Source organism: Monodon monoceros, unplaced genomic scaffold, assembly GCF_005190385.1.
Source record: "Monodon monoceros isolate NGI ecotype Baffin Bay Population unplaced genomic scaffold, NGI_Narwhal_1 Super_Scaffold_21, whole genome shotgun sequence".
Lineage (NCBI taxonomy): Eukaryota > Metazoa > Chordata > Mammalia > Artiodactyla > Monodontidae > Monodon > Monodon monoceros.
Genome location: NW_021703778.1, coordinates 26,201,467 through 26,215,297, shown reverse-complemented (window position 1 = coordinate 26,215,297; position 13,831 = coordinate 26,201,467).

Here is a 13,831-nt window from a genome sequence, read left to right as displayed (position 1 = left end):
CCCCCCCCATCTCCCTCTCACTCTCTCTCTCACTCCCTCCCCCATCTCTCTCTCCCTCTCTCTGATTTTGGCAGTTTCTTTTTCTTGTTTTGGAGCTGTTGTTTTTAGTGTGTTTTGTTTGCTTGTTTGTTTTTTTTGTGTGTGCCACATCACAGCTGGAGTAAATTCCTCCCTCTATTTTTCCCCAAGATGGGAGGGTCTATTTATTATTGGTCTCTTGAAGGTGCTTATGGATCCAAAAGGGGAGTTCAAGCACTGTGATTCTAGCATCACTTGGGGAGCTTTTGTAAAACTGCCACACCCTATACCAATTAAATCAGAAATGGTGGGGGCCAGCATGCTGGACAAGCTGCCCAGGCTGTCATGGAGTGTGGCCAGGGTGAGACACACTAGTGTGTGTCCTGAGGGTGATCTGCAGATGCCCAGCCAGGGAAACAAAGGGACCCACTCTCTCATTCACTTCCTCTTCTGGCTTCAAAGCAGTTGTGACTACACTACGGGATCAAAGGGATTATGAGCTCCCGGGGCTGTGACTGCCAGCCAGCTCACTGCTCCATAGACCCTGAAAGGCTTTGAAGTCCACTGTGAATTCCTGTGGCCGTGGGGGAAGGGTCCAGGAGGGAAATCAAGGCCAGAATCTGCCAGAAAGAGCTGCTTTCCATCTACCTACATAGTGAGTCTGCAGTGGGAAGACCACTGTCTCCACTTCCATGATCTCGGCTCCATCAGAGCTGCTGTTCGTGAAAAATGAACACTTAGTGTCTCCATGAAAGTTACAAATGACAGTTTTCAGCCATTTATTAATATGTCATTAAAAGTTTATCTGAGGTAGTGTGAAAATTTTGTAAGTGTTTGATAACCTAGAAAATAGGGAAAGATGAATTCATTGCCCATCAAAATTCTCCCATAGACCCCTGGACTCTGCAGAACATAGTCCAATTCAAATATCCACTAACAACCGAAGAAAAATGTAGATTCTATCTTCTAATGTCCCATTGTATCAAAACATAACTATGTATGGTACATCCAATAGAGGGAAAGGGCATAGGGATTCTGCAGCTTTGGGACCGAATGCGATGACTGACTACAGGCACTCTGTTCCTTTTTCATGAGCCTTTCTAGGAATGCACGATCCCACAGTTTGACTTTACTGTATTTTCATGCCATAATATGGCTGATTCTAAATAATAACATGTCAGAACTACTAGGTAAGAGGGGGATAGATAACACTGCATTCTACAATAGGGAAAAACCCCATGAGCAAATCTGCCGATTGGGCTGATGCTTGTATTTGTGTATCTTATGGAGTTTGATCACCAGGTCACTCCCCAGCAATAATTTACTATCTACATAATAACATACCAGCAGCTAAAACTAGGTTATCAGAGATTGGAAATAATTTACTAAGTTATTTTGGATTAGAAATAAAAGTAATGACACAGTTTAGAAAGTAAAGAATAAGTACAGAACAAATTTCACCCAAGCCAGTTGTGATCATTACAGTTTAGTCTATGAATATGCTTATAGGTAAGTTGTGTTTTATTCAAATTCATCTAATTTTAAAAATTGAGGTAGCATTTTAATTACTAACAGATTGAATTAGTTATTTCTGGATATAGGAAGTCTTCATCTTTGTCCCAAAGTTGTTTATTAAAAACTGTACTCTAAGAGGCATGTGTCCTACAGGCAAGAAGAGAAAGCCCATCCCTGCAGAGCAAGGAAATATAAAGCAGTAACTTGATGTGGAAAAAGAAAATAGAGAGCAATCTGTATCATTCATACCTACTACCATTAGCTAATCTAGGAAAGACGTATCGACTTTAAATTTTTTCTTCCTACCATAGTGAGTTGAAAGGGTAATCGTCCCTCCACCTGTTGAGAGCTCTTGTGCTGTGTAGAATCTATAACGACAAATGCATTGTACCCCTCCAGCTATTAGAACTATGTCTAAGTAGGGTGGTACTTTTGTCAACTTTCAGAGAACTTTAGAACTTAGCTGTGATTTTGGCTGGATGCCTATATTTGACTGACCATCTGCAGTACTTAGATATAAAAGCAGACCAGTGATTTGCTCGGTGCCTTGAACTGAAAATGTTGTGCTCCAGGACTTAGAGACGTGGCTCTTTCTGGAACTGGCTCCCAGGCCCCTGGTGTGTGCTGGAAGATCACACAAGGGGTTTCTTGGACAGTTGAGAAGAAACCTCACAAGATCCCGATCTACCGTAGCTGTCCAGTGTGGGGAGGAACGGCTACATCACCTGGGGTGGCGCCACGTGAAGACTGTGAATGGCAGGCCAGCGGGGCCTGTTACTCAGCACTGTGATGAGAAGGATGTTTGCCCACCGATCACAGACAGAGAACAGCCAGGAGCCCCGCTGCCTCCCCACAGTTGTCAGGAAGTCTATTTCAAGGTCTGACTGGGGGCTACCTGGGGGCCTGTTTGACTTCCCTACGCCTGGACCCCTCACCTGCAAGTAAGAATGGCAATACTTACTACTCGACCTGATTCTGAGAATCAAATGAGATGCTGTGTGACATCAAAACCACAGAGAACTGAAAAACAGGAGGTACTTAATACGTGCTAAATTCTTCCTCTGCTTTGAAAAAACAAATTGATTTGCTATCAAGAGAGGATGGCCAGAAAAATAGGACAGCATAATTTCCCATTCTCCTCTTTGAGAATGTACTCATACATGTGTTTATTTTTTCCCATAATAATACACAGGAAATACATTACATTTTACAAGTGCTAGCCAAATTCTATTTAAGTTTGTTAACATACTAAATCATTGACGGACAGAGGTCGTCAGGAGGCTTTACTGCTCACTCAAAGTCAACATTGGGTTACCAAGATAGATCTTTTCACTAAATGTGGTGGCATTTTGCCCAATATATTTTATGCTGTATGAAGACTTTTCACATGCCTAGTGAAAAACATTTATTTTTTCCTTTTTGGATGTGCTTTTCTCGCAATAAAAATTCCCTCTAAAACTGAAGGCAAATTTTATTTTAATGTGGAAATATATTCCAGCTTGAGAATGAATCAAAGCCACATTTTTTCCGTGGAATAAAAGCACTGTGTCATTAAGCTTTGGTGTGTTTTCACAGATGTTATTCTCCTTTTGCCTGGGCACGAGCTATCAAAATCATATTTTGCAGTTATGTGTGTGTACAGGTTGAAGCTAGAAATCAGGGAGAATATTAAGGCCACTGAAATTTCCAGCTGCCTAAATTTCTATTTTGAGTAATTTTGCCCACCTGAAAAGCAAATATTTAGAACATGTCTATGGTGAGTGGCCCTTCCGGACTCGTGATGGAACTTTTAGGGCAAAATGAACACACTGTTTCTGCTCCCTGTGCCCAGAGGGTGGGGACTAGGTAGTCCGCGCTTTAAATAGTCACAGGTTGTATTACTAACCTTTGTGTCCCTTCCTGATGATTCACGCACCTGACCTCAGCTTTGACATAGCTGACAAGTTCAATTCTTAGTAGCGTAACCTTTTAAAAATACATGTTTTTACTACTTAGAATCTCTTCCCTATAAAGTGCATGGCAGTAAGTGTCGACTTCTCCCTGTCTTATAAATGGAAACAAATGATCTTGTCGTCTTAAAAAAAACAAAACGATACAGGGATGTGTCACCCTGATGCTGCAGTCCTGGCCTACGCCATCTTTGCTGAGTGTGTACATCAGAGTAAGTCTATACGAAGCACGGATGTACATGTTTTAATAGAAATCTGTCCCAAAGGATTTTTGTAAGTTTTCTATCATTGGTTGGTGTATGTGGCCCAAGATAGAAATGGAAAAGAAAAACACAACGGAGAGAGCCTGAGACAGAGTAATGATGATGACAGCTATGGTACAGAAGCATGAGGATGTGCAGCCAGAACGAAGGGTGACCACTGTCCCCATCTGCCTGGGACTGAAGGGTGTCCTGAACCAGGGCTCTCGGTGCTGACACCAGGAGCGGGTTCAGACCCACACTCCACCTTTTATTAGACTCAAAGAATTTGGCAAACCAGCTTCTCAGAGCCTCAGTTGTCTTAGTTGGGTAAAGAGGATAATATAACTGCCCCTTAGGTTTTAGAGATTAGAGATGACCCGCACAAAGAGAATGGACTGGAACATCGTGGGCCCTCCGGATGCATCAGCCTCCTGCAGTGCATTTTATACACACTCTCCATCAATCCCCATGACGACCCAGCTGGGTAGGGAGCCGGATCATTATCATCCCTGCTCTGGGCAGAATGACCTCAGGCCCAGAGAGGCTGGTACTCCGCTGGTGAATGGCTGATCTCTGCCCTGAGCCAAACCCTGGCCAGTTCTCACCAGCTGTGCCATCTGCATCAGTAAAGAATAAGGGCTGTTCTCACCATTACCTTCAGATAAAAATACAAAAGACTGGTCTTGCTCTCCTCCTCTCCGCATCCCTCCTCCCACAGAGCAGTGACGCCAAAGCACTAAACTTGGGTCCCCAGCATCAGAGAGCAGCTGCCCTTGGGGTCCTGTTGAAAGTCCTGTAGATTCTGCCACTGTTTTCCAGGCCAGGTTTGAGTTTGGGTGGACGGGTCCCAAAGGAGAGGACAGCCGACTGCTCCCTGGCCTCCTCCGAGCCCACTGACTCGCCCCCCACCATCATTCCTAAGCATGCTGCTGCTTCCACGTCATGATGACACCCTGAACTATGCAGAGTGTGGGATGCCCCGCCATGATTTAGTTTTGGATTTCAAGGAGCTAGACTTTCCCTTCTTTAACTATTCAAAAGTAATGGAAACCAGCACAATGCTTCCTGCCACATCGCTGTAACCAGTAGACTTGGGAGTTCAGGCCCACGAACATTTTCCACCCTCGGTCTTCCAGGGTCATTTGCTCTTTCTTCAGCGAATCTCTGTTTGGGCTCTTGCTCATCGGTCACATTTTCAATCGATTGTGTGGTGTGAACACTTAGCCCTCGAGTCATCCTGTGGCCGTGGTCTGCCCAACTGTGCAAAACAATCTATTACATAGAATTCTGTTACTTTATTACATAGAATCCTGTTACTTTAAGAAGTCAAAGGCCTGCAATTCTCTTGGCATTTTTTCACGCAGTTAATGTTGTCAGGGCTCTGAGCATTGTTGAGTGTGAGCTTCCCTGATAGTTCAAGCCAAACTCTACTTGCCTTTCCCATCACTGGCCAATTTTTAATCCATTCTCCTGTGCTGATGTAGATGTTCTTTTTGTTTTCCATTCTGATACAAACTGGAATCTTCCAGAGCCCAAAAGTAAGACAGCAAATGACTAACACTGCTTGTTTCAGTTTAGTTACTTTGTAAATATTTTTTAAATACTCAGATTTTTTTTATGAACCACTTAAATTAAATTTAGTGAGTTTATTTCCTTCACTTTCAAAAAACAAAGTTGGATAAATTTACATGACTCTTTAATATTTACATGAGAAAAAAAATACTACCACCCATTTCTTTCTTTCTCCTGACTCTATCACTGCATGTCTTTCATCAGCTTTTCAGGACCCCTTGTAACCCCGGGCAATTACCATAGTATACTCATTTTTTTAAAATTTGATTCAGCCATTAGAGATAGACTTGAACTTAAAATATCTGCTAGGTATCTCCCACTGATTTTGAAATTTCTCCCAGGTTTATAAAAATTAATTAGGTTAGTTTTGCTCCTATGAGAGACAACATCAATGAGAACGTTGGTTTATCCTGGATTTGTATTTTAGGGAAAAATCACTTGTGTTGGATCGCCCCCACCCCCAATATAATAAAAAAGCCAAGGCAAAATAAGCAAACCAACAAAAAAGCATCACACTTTGTTCAAAGGCCCTTTAAAATTATGTAATAATGACCCAGTTAACTCTCTGCCATTTATTTGACTATTTTCATATTGAGAAAATAGAATTGTCGAAGCTAGCAAAAAAGGGACCTATGAAACCAATATAGTATATTAGATTGTATTGTATCCACGAAAGTACATGCACTTTATTATTAGGCAATTCTGTCAGGCACAAATCATTAACTTTTTTTTTTTTTTAAGATCCCCATTTTATTTATTTATTTTTATTAGTTATCTATTTTATACACATCAGTGTGTACATGTCAATCCCAATCTCCCAATTCATCCCGCCACCACCACCACCTTCCCCCCTCTTTCCCCCCTTGGTGTCCATACGTTTGTTCTCTACATCTGTGTCTCTATTTCTGCCTTACAAACTGGTTCATCTGTACCATTTTTCTAGATTCCACATATATGCATTAATATATGATATTTGTTTTTCTCTTTCTTACTTCGCTCTGTATGACAGTCTCTAGGTCCATCCACGTCTCTACAAATGACCCAATTTTGTTCCTTTTTATGGCTGAGTAATATTCCATTGTATATATGTACCACATCTTCTTTATCCATTTTCCTGTTGATGGGCATTTAGGTCACTTCCATGATCTGGCTATTGTAAATAGTGCTGCAGTGAACACTGGGGTGCATCTGTCTTTTTGGGCATATGCCCAGTAGTGGGATTGCTGAGTCATATGGTAGTTCTATTTTTAGTTTTTTAAGGAACCTCCATACTGTTCTCCATAGTGGCTGTATCAATTTACATTCCCACCAACAGTGCAGGAGGCTTCCCTTTTCTCCACACCCTCTCCAGTATTTATTGTTTGTAGATTTTTTTGATGATGGCCATTCTGACTGGTGTGAGGTGATAACTCATTGTAGTTTTGTTTTGCATTTCTCTAATAATTAGTGATGTTGAGCAGCTTTTCATGTGCCTCTTGGCCATCTGTATGTCTTCTCTGGAGAAATGTCTATTTACGTCTTTTGCCCATTTTTTGATTGGGTTATTTGTTTTTTTAATATTGAGCTGCATGAGCTGTTTATATATTTTGAGGATTAATCCTTTGTCCGTTGATTCGTTTGCAAATATTTTCTCCCATTCTGAGGGTTGTCTTTTTGTCTTGTTTATAGTTTTCTTTGCTGTGCAAAAGCTTTTAAGTTTCATTAGGTCCCATTTGTTTATTTTTGTTTTTATTTCCATTACTCTAGGAAGTGGGTCAAAAAAGATCTTGCTGTGATTTATGTCAAAGAGTGTTCTTTCTATGTTTCCTTTAAGAGTTTTATAGTGTCTGGTTTTACATTTAGGTCTTTAATCCAACAAATCATTAGCTATTAATTATTACCATAAGCTAAATCGCCCTTTCAACATTTTGTTATACAAATTCCCAACATACCAAAAAGTTGAAAGCATTGCACAGTGAACACTCATGTAACCTCCACCCAAGTTTTGTAATTAACATTTGTTACCTCTGTTTTGTTCCTTTTCTGTCCATCTTATTGATTCCTCTGTCCATAAGTCAGTCCATTATAAGCACAATTTTAACAAGTTAAATGACCTAATTTCCTGCCCATAGAAGTCTGGAAGTAATGGATTAGAATGGGTTTGGACAAGGAGAGTGTAAATAGCAGGCCCAATGGATCCTGGTCCATTGACGACCTTAAGATCTGATGTGGATGGACACTCCCTGATGTGAAACGGACAAAGTGGAAAGAAGAGTTCAGCCATATTAATGGTTGGAGGCTCTTGTGTAGAAGATTGGAATCATGAAGCCTTGTCATATAAGCTACAAGTCCATCCTGTCCCAGGACAGGCACTGCTAACAAGAGTCTGCCTCTCAATGAAGACTAGATATGGCCAAAGGCCCTCCTCTACTTCGCACTCCAGGCGGGCACCAGCGAGGGGTCAGAGCTGCCAAGTACATGGAAACTTATTAGCCATCCATGGAAGAGTGGACACCCCGTCTCTACAAACCTGAACTCCAGGGGCAGCTGTATTAGAGCCACACGTGATCAACATAGATAACAATCTACCTGATTATTAATCAAACCTGAAATCAGTAAGTATAGAGCCCCTGATACACTCAATACCACCACTCCTCCAACTCCTGCAGATTCAGGTATTCCCCTTTTGCTTACACACACACACACACACACACACACACACACTGAAAGAAAAGTGAAACTCTGCATTATATCCCTAAGGACTGTGAGAAGTTTCTGCTGCCTGGGCTACACCTGAGCAGTGACAAGGAAGTTCTCAGTGCGAGGTTTTGGCCTTACAGGAAAGAAGTGAACAATCAAGTTAAGATACAATTCATGGAACTCTGGTGTCTGGGTGGAGATAAGAGCTGGGTGCACTGGATGACCAGGTGTGCACAGGGTGCTGGAGACAAACGGTAGGTGCAAAGTTTCCTGAGTCCAGGGTGGGGATAGAGTGGATAATGAAGAGGAAGGAGAGCTATACCTGAATATATAGCCAGGTTTTGAATTGTGGGCTCTGTTGGCATAAACATGATTTGGCTTTTATCACTGGTATACAATTTGAAAGGCCGTAATAAGACAACAAACTTCACCAAGCTTAATTCCAAATTTTTATGATTTCTTAGTGTACTCATTTCACACTGTTAAAGGTAGGGCAGAGGTTATGGAATAATCTGAGAAATAAATTATATGATTAAGACAGAAAACAGACGGAATTTTAATGCATATTTTTAAAGGGCTGCTAAGAAAATAAAAGTTAAATTTTTAAAAAGTCTTAGTATATGGGGCTTCCCTGGTGGTGCAGTGGTTGAGAGTCCGCCTGCCGATGCAGGGGACGCGGGTTCGTGCCCCGGTCCGGGAAGATCCCACGTGCCGCGGAGCGGCTGGGCCCGTGGGCCATGGCCGCTGAGCCTGCGCATCCGGAGCCTGTGCTCCGCAACGGGAGAGGCCACAACAGTGAGAGGCCCGCGTACCGCAAAAAAAAAAAAAAAAAGTCCTAGCAGAGTGGGACACTTCATTCATCCAGAAGATTCCTGGAAGTGGACTAGCTCATTCTCCAACCACATCATAAAGGAGGCATTGCTTAGTATACACACAGAGCAGTATATTTTGGGATAGTATGACTCTTTGAATGAAGGGAAAATGTTGCTTTTGATTCATCTTAATTTTAATGAACTAAACTGATTTGCCTTGAGGCCCGCTGACAGTATGATGCACACCCGTGGTGGTGTCTGGATTCTGTGTATATAACTTGTCTCGCTGTATTGTTTATTTAGCTGGGCCACTGAAAAGAAAGGTTTTCCCTTTCTTCTCATTCTGAGATCCCTGATATCTCAGATAATTTAGATAATTTAGATAAATTAGATAATTTCTTAGTAGGACGCTGTAAGAAGAAGGTGGCCTTGTGAGGTTCAGAAGCTCCATTTGTCCCCAACTGCACCCATGCATACTTGAGCTGTGTTCCCATTCTGTTTATGGTACAGCTGAAGTATCGTACCTTGAAGTGGAGCCCCAGTGAGCAGGGGTGTCCTGGAGACTGTGGCACCCTGCTCATGCCACCTGAGGGTGGTCTAGGGGCCAGCGGGGGAACACGAGTACAGGGTGTCTCCATGATTGTTGAGAAGATGATGAAGCAACAAACGTGCAAAGGCACACGTGGTATCTGAACATCAGCCAGACGTGGGCAGAGGACAGGCTCAGGCAAACTGGACCCAGGGCCTAATGGGTCTAGTGGAAATAAAGATTCAAAGAATGGAAAAATCTTAAACACTTAAAATCCTGCCATGGTCTAAAATATCAGTACAGGCTATGTCCCTCAACAAGTCCTCTGAGGAATCCACCGTTTAACCATCCTTTCACTCCAAGCCTTGCATAAATGGCTCCATTGTCAGTAATTTTTTTAAAAAATTTACTTATTTTATTTTTGGCTGCGTTGGATCTATGTTGCTGTGCTCCGGTTTTCTCTAATTGCAGTGAGCAGGGGACACTCTTCATTGTGGTGCGTGGGTTTCTCATTGCAGTGTCTTCTCTTGTTGTTGAGCACAGGCTCTAAGCACATGGGCTTCAGTAGTTGTGGCTCATGGGCTTCAGCGGTTGTGGCTCGCAGGCTCTACAGCACAGGCTCAGTAGTTGTGGCACACGGGCTTAGTTGCTCTGCAGCATGTGGGATCTTCCTGGACCAGGGCTCGAACCTGTGTCCCCTGCATTGGCAGGCAGATTCTTAACCACTGCACAACCAGGGAAGCCCTGTTGGCAATATTTTAGATGAAATCCTTTCATCAGCTGTTTCAGAAACAATTGATAATTGTGTGTTCCCGGAATTACAATTTGGCTTCAAGGACTTCTGAAAAGGGCTGAATTGCTCTTTGTAGCACAGCAGAAACAAAATGATTGTGAAGATATTAGCTTCGTAATCTGTGCACCAGACTCATTTGAGTTGTGTATTTAGTATGTGTGCGTGAGTCCGTGTATGTGCCTCCAAATTTGTGATGTATACCATCCTTTGTAGGCCCAATACCTGGTAGACATTTGGTAGCAAAAATTTGGTTGTTAAGAGGAATATAGAGGTTCTTCCTGAGCAAGGTTTCTCAAGCCACACACCCTAACTCGGATTGAAAAGAGCTTTTTTTACTTGAGTTGGGGTATTGTAAAGTGGTGTTGATTTTACAGACTGTGCTCTGGGAAGTTTCAGCTTATCTGGGACTCTGGGATGTCAGGGGTTCCCAGCTGCCCCTCTAGAGCAGCATTCTCTCTGTGACTGGGCCTGACTTTTGACACCGTGTCACCCCACTGCCCCTCACCATGCGGGTCATTTCCCCCCAGCCCCTCCCCCTCCCTCTCTGTGTACTACACACAGACAGAGTGCCAGCCACGTTAGTTTCTAATTTGTATTTCTGGCTTTATTTATGCAATAGGATCAATATTATACAACAATTGTATTGATAATTCTGAAGTATACATGGCTCATATACAACAGAACAGTCTATTCTGGCAAAGCCCATGTAATAAGAAGATGTGTTTGTTTTTTCGTGGGCTGGAGGAGTGATTATGACTTTTAAAACTTTTCACCTTTCTTAAAAAATCTGTTTTTCTCACCCAGTGTGTTAATTACCACAAGGGCAATGGCCATTTCTGTCTTGTTCACTTTTTGATCCCCAACCCCCAGAATGGTGCTAACATATGCTACATCCTCAACCACTGTGGTCTTTCACTGAAGTATAGTTGACTTACAATGTTATATTAGTTTCAAGTGTACAACACAGTGATTCAGTATTTTTACAGATTATACTCCATTAAAAGTTATTACAAGATAATGGCTATAATTCCCTGTGTTGTACAATATATCCTTATTGCTTACATATTTTTTACATAGTAGTCTGTATCTCTTACTCCCCTACCCCTATCTTGCCCCTCCCCTCTTCCCTTTGTTCTCTATATCTGTGAGTTTCTACTTTACTATATACATCTGTTTGTTTTATTTTTTGGATTCCACATATAAGTCATATCATACAGTACTTATTTTTCTCTGTCTGACTTAGTTCACTTAGCATAATACCCTCCACGTCCATCCATGTTGTTGCAAATGGCAAAATTTTATTCTTTTTTATGGCTGAGTAACATTCCATTGTATATATACATCTTCTTTATCCATTCATTTGTTGATGGACATTTTGGTTGCTTCCATATCTTATCTATTGTAAATAATGCTACAACGAACATAGGGGTACATGTATCTTTTCGAATTAGTGTTCTCCTTTTTTCTGGATATATACCCAGGAGTGGAATTGCTGGATCATGCGGTAGTTCTAGTTTTAGGTTTTTGTGGAACCTCCATACTTGTTCTCCATAGTGGCTGCACCAATCTACATTCCCACCAACAGTGTACAAGGGTTCCCTTCTCTCCACCAGCATTCGTTTTTTGATGATGGCCATTCTGACAACCACTGTGTTTTGAATGAATGCCTGGTAGACATCTAGCAGGTCCTCTCCCTCCAGATGGATCCCCTGAGCAGCTCGGAGCTTCATGCCCCCAAGAGAAGGTGCTGCGGGGAGCCCAGGAGGCTGTCGGAGGGGGGTCCTTTCATGGCACAGCTAGGAATGGTCTGGGGGGATCTCAGCAAGGGTCTGAGTCTCCAAAGTTGCAGTAACTTGTCAGGATGTCCCTTCTCATTCTAAACAAATATTTACTTTTGCACCAATTTTTTTGTATTCATAACTTTGCTCTTTTTCTAAAAAAGAGGATTCTAGGACTTGTAGAAGTTTTAGGCTCCACAAAACGTGGCTCAGCCCCACAAAAGAGGTGAGTTAATATTTTTCTGGAGAACTCGTTTTCCTCTCGTTCTGTTCCTTCTCTGCCGGTTTTCCCACCTTCTTTCCCACCATCCCCCTTTCCTGCCGTCTGTCCATTTAACAATCATGGGGGCACAGTAATGGGTCTTCAACACCATCGGCAGCCGTATAAGTAGGGATGTCTCTTTTGCCGACAATCCGGGACTCATGATGTGGTGAATATTTATCCCCCTCCCAGCTCTACAAAAACTGTAGACATTTTAGGGCCTCTCATCCCACTCTGATTAGAAGCCTAAGAAGTGGATATTTTCTCCCAATGCCCGCTCATTACCAGGATTTGCGAATCTGGCCTACCTGTGTCAATCTCATGCTTGAAACCAGGATTGTGTGTTGTGTTTATTTTTTTAATTTAAAGCCTCTAAATATATTTCCAAATTAAGAGTACATGACTTGTTGTTCAAATTAATAATCAGAATGAACATTTACTTGTGTTTCCTTTATTTTTGGCCATGCCACACAGCATGCAGGATCTCAGTTCCCTGACCAGGGGTCAAACCCGGGCCCCCTGCAGGGGAAGCTCAGAGTCTTAACCACTGGACAACCAGGGAAGTCCCCTGTGTTTCTTTTTTTATAATTTGTATCTTGCCTGCTATGAATAAGGGTCTGAAACATCTGTGTTATCCTTATGAGTACACTGATCTTTCATGTTGCCTAATTTCAGGAATGTTATAAAGGTTCTCTTCCACCAAAATATTTACACAATTTTAAGTCTGAAATCCCACTATTAGAGAATGTTTTCGATTTCTCGTGCCTTCCAGGATTCTCTAACCAGGAGCAGCGGTTGTTGGTGAGGCCGTGCCCTAGGCCCTGGGAGCATCAGTTGCATCACTCAGTGAGGGGTCTGGGCTCAGCCGACTCTGCCCACCGCAGGGTCTGTAAGAGCAGCACAGGTGTTTATGGCCCCAGCGCCCTCTCCATTCCATCAATTCAATGCTGGGATAGGGCGGCCAGCCTGGTACATAACTCTCAGTGCCGTAGTCTGGGAAAGGGACCGCTGTGAGAACAGGCTTCCTGTTACAGCCCAGAGCCATGCTGCTGGCCCTGGACATTGCTCTCCTTCACTGGGGATAAAGGGAATCTTGTTGACCTGCACCTCTCCTTGGGCCCAGGTTCACTTCATTTCGGGAACTGTCGTGGGAGGAGGAGCTGAAACTTCTGCCAGGCTTGCAGATTTGATTTCAGCAAACCGTCCAGCAGCCCAGCTCAGCGCCCGGGAACAGGGGAAAGGGAAACACAGCACAGCGCACTGCGCACCCCTCCCCGCTCCGGGCCTCACCGTTTCTGTGGAAAACATTCCCCAGGGCTCTTGCAAGAGGATGACTCATCTCAGGAGGTATTTTTAGGAATCAGTTAACTTGCATTTAGCTTAGAGAGGCAGGATCCAATTCGAGAGGAGCTGTGAGCCGTTACACACAAGCTGTTTTGAATGTTGTAATTGTTCCACGGTTTCTGGGTCTGTGGATTGAGTCATCTTCTGGTGAAGCAGAAGGGAAAACAGAAAGAGACTGTTGCTACAACAGGGCATCTGATAAGATGCTAAAGAAATCAATGCCAGTAACAGCATTATATTTATCTTTAGAGGATCACACCTGCTGGTTCCAGGCACATCTTGTAATACTTGGTTAAATTTTGCAGAGTCACTCCTGGGCATTTTAAGGACTACATTAG